Genomic DNA, 10,394 nt, shown 5'->3' with positions numbered 1-10,394 from the left:
AAACATTTTTCTGCCTGAAAAAGGGAAGAAGAGCGCAAAGATGTGCGGAGTAGGAAGGATTGCTTTGTGGTTAAGGGTCTCAGGAGTTCTGGCCTGATTTCCCAGCTCTGCTCAGGCTTCTTGTATAACCTTGGCCAAAGTCATGAAATCTCTCTGTGCCACAGCTCCTCCGCCGCTACATGGATTCCCACCTCACCACACTGCTTCTCTTTCTCTCTCCTGTGTCTGTCTCACCCCCTGAGACTGTGAGCTCTCTGAGGTGCAGACTGCTTCTCATTTCTGATTTATCTTTGTTTTGATACAATCGTTCTCGATTTGAATTTTTTCTTTTGTTTGTACTATATCTAGCAACCTCAAGCAGAGCCTGTAGGTGATACCACAACACAAACAAAGCAACAGCTGAGCTTTTGAAAGGTTCTTTATTTAAAAAAATCAATTCTGAAATGTTCTGCTTCTGATGAGCCAGTAGTAAATTCTAAAAAAGATTGGCTTATTGTAACAGCGTAATTGGTTTGCTCTAATGCAGACACTAACTGGCAGGTTCTTATGGTGTTACTGTATGGATTTTTACATAATGCTTTTAATGTTGTAAGCTCTGTCTGTTGCAGTTAAATATTTGAACATAGTTCTATGCTCAGGGACTGTAAACTTAATTTTGCAAACAGTCAGCAGAGCCTTCCACAGGTGAAATTCTGGTGTTAGCAGTAATCCCTGACATATGGCTGTTATCTCCATGAACTGGGCTCCAATTACCTCACTGGTGATATCCCTGTTGCTGGCAAGAAGCAAATTTCCATAAAGTCACAACGTATCAGTCAGAAGGTTCATGCAGTTGCTGCATTAGCGATGTAATTCATCCCTCTAGATAGCAGCAGTTCACCTTAAGAATGGAAAAAATTAACCCGGAATCTAACGTAAGTTGGTAAACAAAGATAAAAATTATAAAAACTTCATTTTCCTCCAGAGCGTTTGTTTTTTATTAACACCAACCTCACTAGCAATAAAGCTTGATGCTTTTTCATTAGGGAAAAAGAGAATGTAAATCAACGTATACAGGTTTTACAAGGTTTTACACAACGTATACTCAGTTGTCACTGAGATTTTATTCACTATTGCTCAGACATACCTATAGTGTTTTCCAGGCAGTAGCAGCTCCATTTAAGATGAATTTTCTCATCATGTAGGCCACTGGGTAGAGCTGCCACTTCTGCTTGGAGACATATGGGCAGGTCCAAGCCAAAGAGCAAAGCTGTGGCATGCAGAGCTGCACCTCATGGTCTCCTCTATGTTTTGTGCCTTCCTCAGTGCTCATTGCTGCTCATCCCTGCTCAGTAATGCTACCCTGACAGGTCAGTAGGCAAAACCTGCCCAAAATGTTTTCAAGCCATTTCCCATCTGAAAAGCACCAGGCCCTTTCAGGCTTACCTGGATTGGAAACAGTTTGTCAACGTTTTGAACTCTGTGAGATTTGTCCAGAGTCTTTTTGCCTTTATTCTCATTTTTAGCCCTGCTTAGATCTCTTCCTGCTATACTTAGACCCACACAAACTGGGAGAGCTTGCTGTAAAGCACTATTTTAAATGTTTGCTCTCCATTTTCAGATGGGCAGAGCCTTTCTCAGCAGTAGGCCTTAAATCCATGGCTCAGCCAGAGCGGGTGGGCTGGAAATGGTGGGCAGATGTCCCAGGAGCCCCCAAAACCACACTGTTTGGCTTTTCCCTGCCTGGAAAGGGGAGACGCCCAGCTCTGTGATATACAGTGTTTTGTTATTTCTGTCATGTGAGAAAGCAATCTGGTGGCAGTCGTGTCTTTCCAATTCCAACACATCCCATTTCATAGAGGTAACACCACTGCTACGGGCCTTCCAAGCCAATTGCAGGGACGTCTTCACCGAAGCCATTTTACAGTGCTTGTTCTAACACAAACCTTGCGTTAACAACTTCAAGTGAAGTGAGATAAAACAGTTCCTTTTATGTGCTTTGTTTATTTATCTCTAGATCCGAGATAAGCACTTGGCCCAAAACAAAATCTTGAGCAGCCCCAGTTCAGTGTCTCAAAAACAGGAACCTGTGAGAATCTGCCAGTCACCAACGTTGGAGTCTCCTTGCCAGGTTCATAATTAAATATAGATGCACGGTAGATGAAAGTGTGCTACAGTGCTGAGACAGTTTGCTATCACAGCACTGAAAAATGGGAAGCAGATAGTGCAAAGCACTGTGAGGAGTCAGTGAAGCTCATTTGCAAGGGAAATGCAAATACAAAGCTGATTGCATTCCCTTAAATGGAAATGTGTGTTAAATCTGATAAGAGCGTTCTGAGTGTCTCCTAAGCGTGGGCTCGTCTCAGTGCTGAGTTTCTGTTCTTCAGTGGGTGAGGGAATGAACGCTGCTCTGAAACTGCACACAGGTGAGAGATAGCAATTATTTTCCTCTACGTCTTCCACTATCTGCATAAATTAACATCTAGATAGCCTTTATATCTCCAAAGCACTCCACATATATTAGCTAATTAATGCTCACCATATCCTTCTATATTAAAGAAAGAATTATCCTCATTTTGCTAATGTTGAAATTCGAACAGGAAGATTAAGTGCCAGGGAGTGAATCCAGCTAAGCAGTTTAGTCAAGTCAAAGGGACTAAAAATTAATCATACATTTAAGAGCTTTGGTGGGCTGGGACCTTGATCTTGCACAATGCCAAGCACCTTGTAGAATCAGACTCACCCAAAGCCACAGAGGAACCAAGTATGTGAACTTGGCATTGAATTGTTCTCCAGGAACGTAGGACTCAGCGCTATGTACGAAGCTACTGCGCACATTCTGAATGAAACTAAAAGTCAGCTGTAGTGTTAGAAACGTACACTCATAGCAGGTAGATAAGACAAAACCTACTTGGTTAGGACATTGCCTACATTAAATGGTGCACGTTCTCTCCATGGTCACATTTCCAGTGTTGCAATATAAGAACCTGCAAACTGCACTCTGTCATTACCTGTAGTGCCCTTGGCAGAAAACATTAGCTGCTACCTGCAAGTTACACGCAGCTCTTGAGGAAGATCATTGTGTCTTCCCACAGCCATGAAAACAGTCTCCTCCCCAAGAATTCTGGCTTCACAGCAGCAACTTAATCAGCCAAATGATCTGACGATCTTTTCTGGAAAAAAAGAATCGTAAAAAGTATTTAGAGGGGCCAAGCACACAGTGCTCTTTGATTACCTTCATTTGGATATATGCAAAGAATTTTCTGAGAGACAAAGAGGAGAGAACTCTACCTGAATCTTTAACAAGCGTTTGTTTTATCAGGTTCAAGTTCAGGATTAAACCCAGCTCAGGTAGTCAGCAACATTTACATAGAGCGTTCCTAGGGCTGCATAAGGGAATATGTCTTTTCCTTATAGATTTGCTGTGCTTTACTGATATTGCTCAAGATTGCAAGTTGCTCTTGTAAGCAGCACTCAACTGCTCTTATGAAAAATCATTCTGATGTGTGTTTAGGGATAAATATTCAACAGCACCTGAATATATTGAGTGGGACATTTTCCTTTTCTAAGGAAACGTCTCTTTTGTTGACATTGAAAATAAAGGGTGAGCTTCTGAACAGACTGGTCCATTGTGAGAGTTCCCAAAATTAGGCTAAACGGCTGGTGACTCATTGTTGGGATATTAACCAGAGCAAGATAAATGTGTGTGCAAAGCGAGGGACATGGCTTATCTGATTGGGTTATTGATTGATTTTGAATTAATTTAACAAGGAGACAGGTGCTGAAGGGGGGTGAGTCTGCAGCCACAGAAAACAGTAAGGGCTCAGCTCTGTCAGCCCCTCCTGGTGCTGATAAGCTAAGAAGAAAAACGCTTTCAGAGGCAGAGGAGGCATAAAGGAGAACAGCAGGGCAGGGCAGCTTGTGAAGCTTTGCGCTTGCAGGCAAACAGGAGGCAGCTTTTGTGCATGGGGACAATAAAGTGCCAGTGTGCATGAGGAGTGTGAGGGCCAGCAGGGAAACCTGGGTCTGGGCAAGCCTTGTGCAAAGAGAACTTTTTTCCCGGTGCCAGTAGTGTGCCAGTTCTGCTGCTGTGGCTGCTGGCCAAAGAAGCAGGTATTGCTATCAAACAAACAAACCTGAGAGTATTGGATATGATGGGGCAGAGTTCACTTGCAGAAAAGATCAGGTTCAGCAGTTAAGAGTAACATGAAATGAGGGCAGGGCAAGCAGCAAAGTGTGGGGAAGAAGCCACTGCTGGTCATGGGGAAGGCAGGCAAGTGGCACACTGGTTCCACTGTCCTCAGGCAGTGAGGACGTGTGCCACCCTGATGGACGCTGCAAGAAGCAGGAGAGAGCACCAAGATAGTGATTTTCATCAGCTCCCAATAAAGTTTGTAAGAATATGAATGGAAAGCATAAATATTCTTTCAAAAACAACTGCCCAACTTAACTGCTTTAGGGGCCTAGAATTTCTTTGCACAACTGCGATGCAGTAGATAGGCATGGCATGAGGGTAGTCCTTGGTATTTAGCACACATCTCCACACTGCAGATATCGATGTGTTCTCACCCTCTGAACTATGTAGCACTTATTTTTCACATGAGTAAACTAGCTTTAATATTGGCTTTGAATGCAGATAAATACACTGAAGGTATAGATTTCTCACTGCCCCAATAATACTGCATGCATCTCTGGCCTGGATCTCTGGCTTTTCACACTGGTAGCCTATCTCTAATATTGATTTGGGACGTAGATAGATAGTACACACATTATAGATTTATTTCCATCTTTGTTGAATCTCTGTTGGTTTGGAAAGTAGATAATCTGCAAGAATAAATTTTCCCCATAACATTGCTTTTTGCACATACAGGATGAGAAAACATTATAATTAATATCTTCTAGTGTGTTCAGTTACTCCCTTTTGCTGACTGTACCTCACCCTCCCCAGCATCTCATATCTATTGCTGCCTATCTCAATGAAATGGCTGGGCATTGTCATAACAGAGTGCTTTCACAGTGAGACATCCCATCTGTCTTCCTTTCCCACAGCATTTCAAGTGCCCCTTCACTTGAAAACCTGAGCCTGCCTTTCATTTACTGCTGCGCACTCTAAAGCAGGAATGTTGTAAGAATGTCAGGATTTGGGGTGGGTTTTGTTGTTGTTGTTTTCTGATGACTTAGAGGTGGCATGTGATTTTTACTCGGGGATGTCACATAGTTTGTGGCAGATGGTGTGCTGTTTGTGATACCGGCATGCCACAAGTCAGAGCACCTGAGCAGCCAGCCCTAAAAGTCACTGCACCTGAACAAGGATGGTCTCCCTCCCAGTGAAATGAAATTCAGTGGTCATGGTACCACACCAAACCACAGCTTGTTATGTCAATGCAGGTCCAGCAAACTTCAAGAAACCTGCTTCCTTAGGATGGGCAGTACTTCAAAGCAAAGAGTCTGAAATATTCAGACAACAACCTGAACGTTTTGTGACATCCCTCCTTTTAGCATGAGAAATAAATTCTCCAGCTCTATCAGATTTGGTGGCTCTGGGTTGAACATCCATGCCTACTTCAGCAGACCACCTTCTGGTGGCTTCTGAGGAAGAATAGATACTTGTAGGGCTTCTCCCATCTTTCCCATCCCATCAAGGGAACATCCAAAACAAGTTCCAGTGGCTTGTGTCCTTTTGTGTTGGTTTCTAATGTAGGATGAGAAAGTCATATACAGGTGTCGGTGTCTTCAGTATGATGTCAGAATGTAACTAATAGGTAAATTCCTACCACTACAAAATAACTAAGACATACAAGGGATAGTTGATTCATCTGCCCGTGTACAGTCCCAACCACCATGGTAACTCACCTATTAACAAGTCTTAACACTCACCCTGAGTTTTTCTGTGTTCACTTGTTTTTGGCCTACAGAACATTTTCTACATGTCTTTTCCATCATCAGCCGGGCTGTTTGTAATCCACCTGCTTACTTTAATAGGATTTAGTTGTCAAATAGGATTCCCTTTAATTTTATAATCAGTATTAGCTTCCTTAACATCTTGCTGTTCTTTATTAGCTTCATCAGAATTGCTAGAGGATTAATGTAGGCTTGGACTCTTGGTGAAGACCTCAGCATTTTGGAGCTTCCATCTAGGTGGCTGATGACATGCAAAGTATCTTGGGTACCATTAGAGTCAGTGGTACCCCAGTGTCTCTGGAAGCCTATTACTAAACACAAGTGTCCAATACTGTTTGAAGTTTGTGGATGGGTAGAGCATGTGATGCTGGTGGATGTAACACTGGGCTTCTGAAGAGCTCTGTTCTTTTGGAGCAGCTGATGGAGGCAGGATGGGAGATACCAGGGCTTCACAAATGGTGAAAGGCTTTTACATGTGGGCTAAGACACTGACTCCTCAGTAGCCTCACCCACTCAGGCCATAGAAAATATCACCTTCACAAGCAAGATTTCTGTGTAGCACCATGCTCCAAATCTTCATTTATTTTGCTGTTAATTTACTGCATTTATGGGATGCTAGCCAGAGCTTTTACTTGACAATGGGATCAAAACCATAATCAGATTGCTTCTTTCTTGTTGGGAAAAAAAACCAAAACAACCTCACGCAAATAGTTTTCAGTGAGGGCATTTTAAAATTTTATTTTATTGTATTTTTGTTTATATGTGTGTGTTTGTTTCTTTTTTACAAGTGCATGTAAGTCTTACTTTTCATCGCACTATCCACAGACCTCAAAAGGCTGGTCATAACTTTAACCTAATATCATCAAACCTTCATTTCCTGCCTATAGCTGCTCTTATACTTTAGTTTAATAGGAAGTTTTATGAATTTTTTTGAGCACAATGGAGATAAAAATAGGAAAGCACAGGATGTTCATCAGGACTTCTTTGTAGAAAAGCCTGAGGCAGCTACCTCTCTCTGGATCCCCATTGTTTCCTAACTTCAACCCTTCAGAGGGAGATGTATCCTTAGCCAATCACTGCGAGGGAAAATATGCTGCTGGAGGAAATATCTAACTGTGATTTCTCTGCATGAAAAATATGTTTCGTTCATTGTGATCCTTAGCTTTTGTGGAGTTGTGTACGGATAGGATTGTAAAATCCACCTCTCTTCAACTGTCTCTTGCTGGTGGGATGAGATGTCCTTTTCCTTTTGAGTAAATTTATCTTAATTCACCTCACTTTCAAAGTTTTTGTCTGGATTGCTTTCTGAAAAATTTAAGCTAAATTCCTTTTAATAAAGCTGTAGCTGAGCTCATTTTGCTTAATTAGCAGTTTTTAACATTAGGGAATAAGAGCAGAATGCAAAGAGGCTGCCTTGGTGGATTGGAAATTACGAGCATTTCATACTCTCCTTTATACTATAGGACTTCATTCAAGTACAGCTAGCAAGCTTAAGAGCTCAAACTCTCCTGGCTTTGAACACTGGAAGTGCTGTTAAATTATTAAGCTTAGTCTCAACTGGCAAGGACATTCAGTGTCTGAAACCTTACCAAACCTCAAGGCAGTTGACAGCAGATTGTATAATGAACAGAGCAAAGAGAAATTAGGATTTTTTAAAGAACTGATTCTCAAGTTCATCCTTCAAAGTGAAAAATTTAAAAACAACAGCTATAAAACATGAGCCAAGATTGAAACTTAAAAAATTTCCCTTGTAGAAGCAAATGATAACAACTATCACTTCAGGCTGATGGAAAACATAGCAAATCTATTTCAAGATTTTAATCCCTCATGAAATGAAGCACAAAATACAGACATCATTCAAAACACAGAGAAAGAAGTGAAGAATGTAGTGCTTGCTTTGTACAAAAACTCGTGGGTTAAATATAAATTCTGCCTGTGGCAGAGAAAAATGGATAGAGCGGAGGTCAGGGAGTTCATCTGGGACTTGTAAGACCAGGATGCCAGTAGCTTTTCAGGTATGAAGAAGATCTGCATTAAGAGCAGTATCCTTTCATTATTCAGCCTGGTGTTTAGGAACTCCTGGGAGTAAATGTAGGTTCAAATCCATTCTTGTTGTTGCAGGAATGAATTCTGGATTTCACATATTCTAGGGATCGCTTTAATCTCTGGACATTGGGCAAAACATGGGAACATGTGAAGCAATACTTCCTTCCCTGTCCACCTGGTTTCATGCATACAAACAACCCATTATTCAGTTTAACCTGTTCTGCTAGTTCAGAAGCCTAGATATTAACATTTACTAAAATGTTTACTTTCTTTATGACCAAAATGGAAAATGTTGCACACAGAAGTAGGAAAACATTCAAACTGTGATAATGAAGAAACTTTGGTTGTATATCCACTAACTTTTGAGAACTTAAGAATCAGTATAAAAGTAGAACTAAAAAAAATCAAAACCAGGTGTAGAGGCGTGGAGGAAGATTTCACCAGTTGAATCTGGGTCTATTTTTAAAATAGCAAAATCAGGTTTACCAAGTTTTAGATAGCGACTCCACATTGTAACACCTCACATCTCCAATTCTACAGAGATCCCCCACTCCTACCTCCTAGTTCCTGCCAGGAGGTCTCCATGTTGCCTCCATTAGCTGTCTTTGCAGTAGTGATAGGGAACAACTTGGAGCAGCAGCTTAAAACACTGTCACCCTACTGCCAAGAAGAAGCCCATGAATCTCTGTCATATTGCATTTTCTACATTCACAGCCAGTCAAGGTCAAGATGTCCTAAATGTTTACAGGAGATCACTAATGAATGAAGAGCTGTTCAGACATGCTGAATTGCAGATAGCTACTTTAACTGACTTAATTAGAACATGCTCACTATAAATGCTGCGTGAAGATGAATTTTGCCTCTGCTAGCAGCTAAGTGGTCTTTATCGAGAGGCTAAATAGGTTTAGAAAAATTGAGGTATAGGCAAACTTCAAATAAATCATAAAAGGAGGGTGAATAAATAGAGAACTGAGTGCTAGATTGAAATACACATGGTGTTTGGATGCTATGCATATATATCGCACACTCTGATGGTAGTGACAATTTTCCAGGTCAAGCAGAAAGAGTTATGAGAGAGTTTGACCCAGTTATTGCTGAGACCCTCTGAGGCAATTCAATATTGGATTACTGCAAGTAAAGGGCACACAGAACAAAATACAGTCTTTCTGCTAATTGCTGTGAGCCTGCAAATGCAATTTTTTACCACAATAAAGAAAGCCAAGTGTTATTCAGGACTTTTGGATTGTACTCAAGACCTGTCACCAGCAGCAGATGCCAGTAATAAATACAGACACATTTCCAGAAATGCAGAAGTATGGAGGTGAGCTCTGTTTTTCTCGTCGGTTAGATTTTTGTATAGGATACATGTTGTAAGCAAAAGGAAATTGAGAGTTTTATTATCCTTCAAAGATGCATCTGGATTTTATCAATTCATTTAAAATATTTTGTTGTTGTTTTTATTCCTCATTCCCAGATAAAATAAATTCCTGACCAAGAAAATAAAAAACAACCCCAAAATAAGCACACGGCGGAGAGGTACAAAGGGTCTTTGTTCTAAATCACCACAATGTTTTCTTTTTATTCCTTCCAGGAATACAGAAAATGAATTCTTTGCTAGAGAAGCAGGGTGCAATTTCATTGCATCCCTAAATTTTTATGGAGAGCGCTTCTGTCTTTTATGTTTTATCACCGCAGGCGAAGCTGCCCTATTTCTGTTCTGACTTCCAGAAAGAAAGGGACTGTGCCCTGTAGCAAACTATGACATGGAAAGATCCTGTTCTGAATGCAGACTTCCTCTATTATGGCAAATCATCCCTGTCTACTCTACCAAGGACGTAGAAATGCTGCAGAGACACTTGAGAGCATTCATCTCACCTAACCTGAGGCACTTGCCATGTAGATATCTCCACCTAAGCTAAACTAGGGTTCCCTTCCTAGACTAATGGCTAGAAACATGCATTTCTAGCTCATGATTCATCTGATCTGGTTTGAGTGATTACCTTAGGACAAGATGAATCACAAGTGAGAAGGGCTCATTTCTCTCTGCTGATAAGAAAAGAGTGGGTAGGAAAATGACTCTGACAGAGACATCTCCTTTGTAGCTGCCTGCATTTAGGTGAGGTGAATTGCAACCTCTCTTTCAGAAAGAACAGAAATTAGTGTCTGGCCCAAATTCCATAAAACATCAAGCACCACCAACTTTGCTGAACCCTTTTAAATGGTTTGGTCGAGGTTGGTGGGGTTCAGTCAAAAATGTTCTGGCACAGATAAGGCTATGCTTTCTCTGGCTGTGTCACCCTCAGCAAAAGAGTTAGCCCACTAAACAAACTTTCAGGCAAAAAAAAAAAGGATTGCTTCCTCAGTGCTGCAGTTGATGTATTGTCTTGTGATTTAATGGAAATTTTGAAGCATAAAGGTGGTATTGAAACCTACAAGAATATAATGCAAATAAAAACCACACAGTTAAT

The 10,394-nt window shown here is 41.1% G+C and overlaps 1 long non-coding RNA gene across 2 annotated transcripts in view; it reads left to right on the top strand.

The window, feature by feature from the left end:
- The first annotated feature begins 2,316 nt into the window (after positions 1-2,316).
- LOC149920057 (uncharacterized) overlaps positions 2,317-10,394 on the top strand; it is a 50,187-nt gene continuing 42,109 nt past the window's right edge. For both annotated transcript variants that reach the window (XR_016464379.1, XR_016464369.1), the window contains exon 1: positions 2,317-2,405. This is a non-coding gene — a long non-coding RNA (uncharacterized LOC149920057). The remainder of the gene's footprint in view (positions 2,406-10,394) is intronic.

Source organism: Phasianus colchicus, chromosome 1, assembly GCF_987193195.1.
Source record: "Phasianus colchicus chromosome 1, bPhaCol1.hap1.1, whole genome shotgun sequence".
Classification (NCBI taxonomy): domain Eukaryota; kingdom Metazoa; phylum Chordata; class Aves; order Galliformes; family Phasianidae; genus Phasianus; species Phasianus colchicus.
The sequence above is the reverse complement of the archived record's forward strand: the minus strand, read 5'-3'. Positions and strand labels throughout refer to the sequence as shown.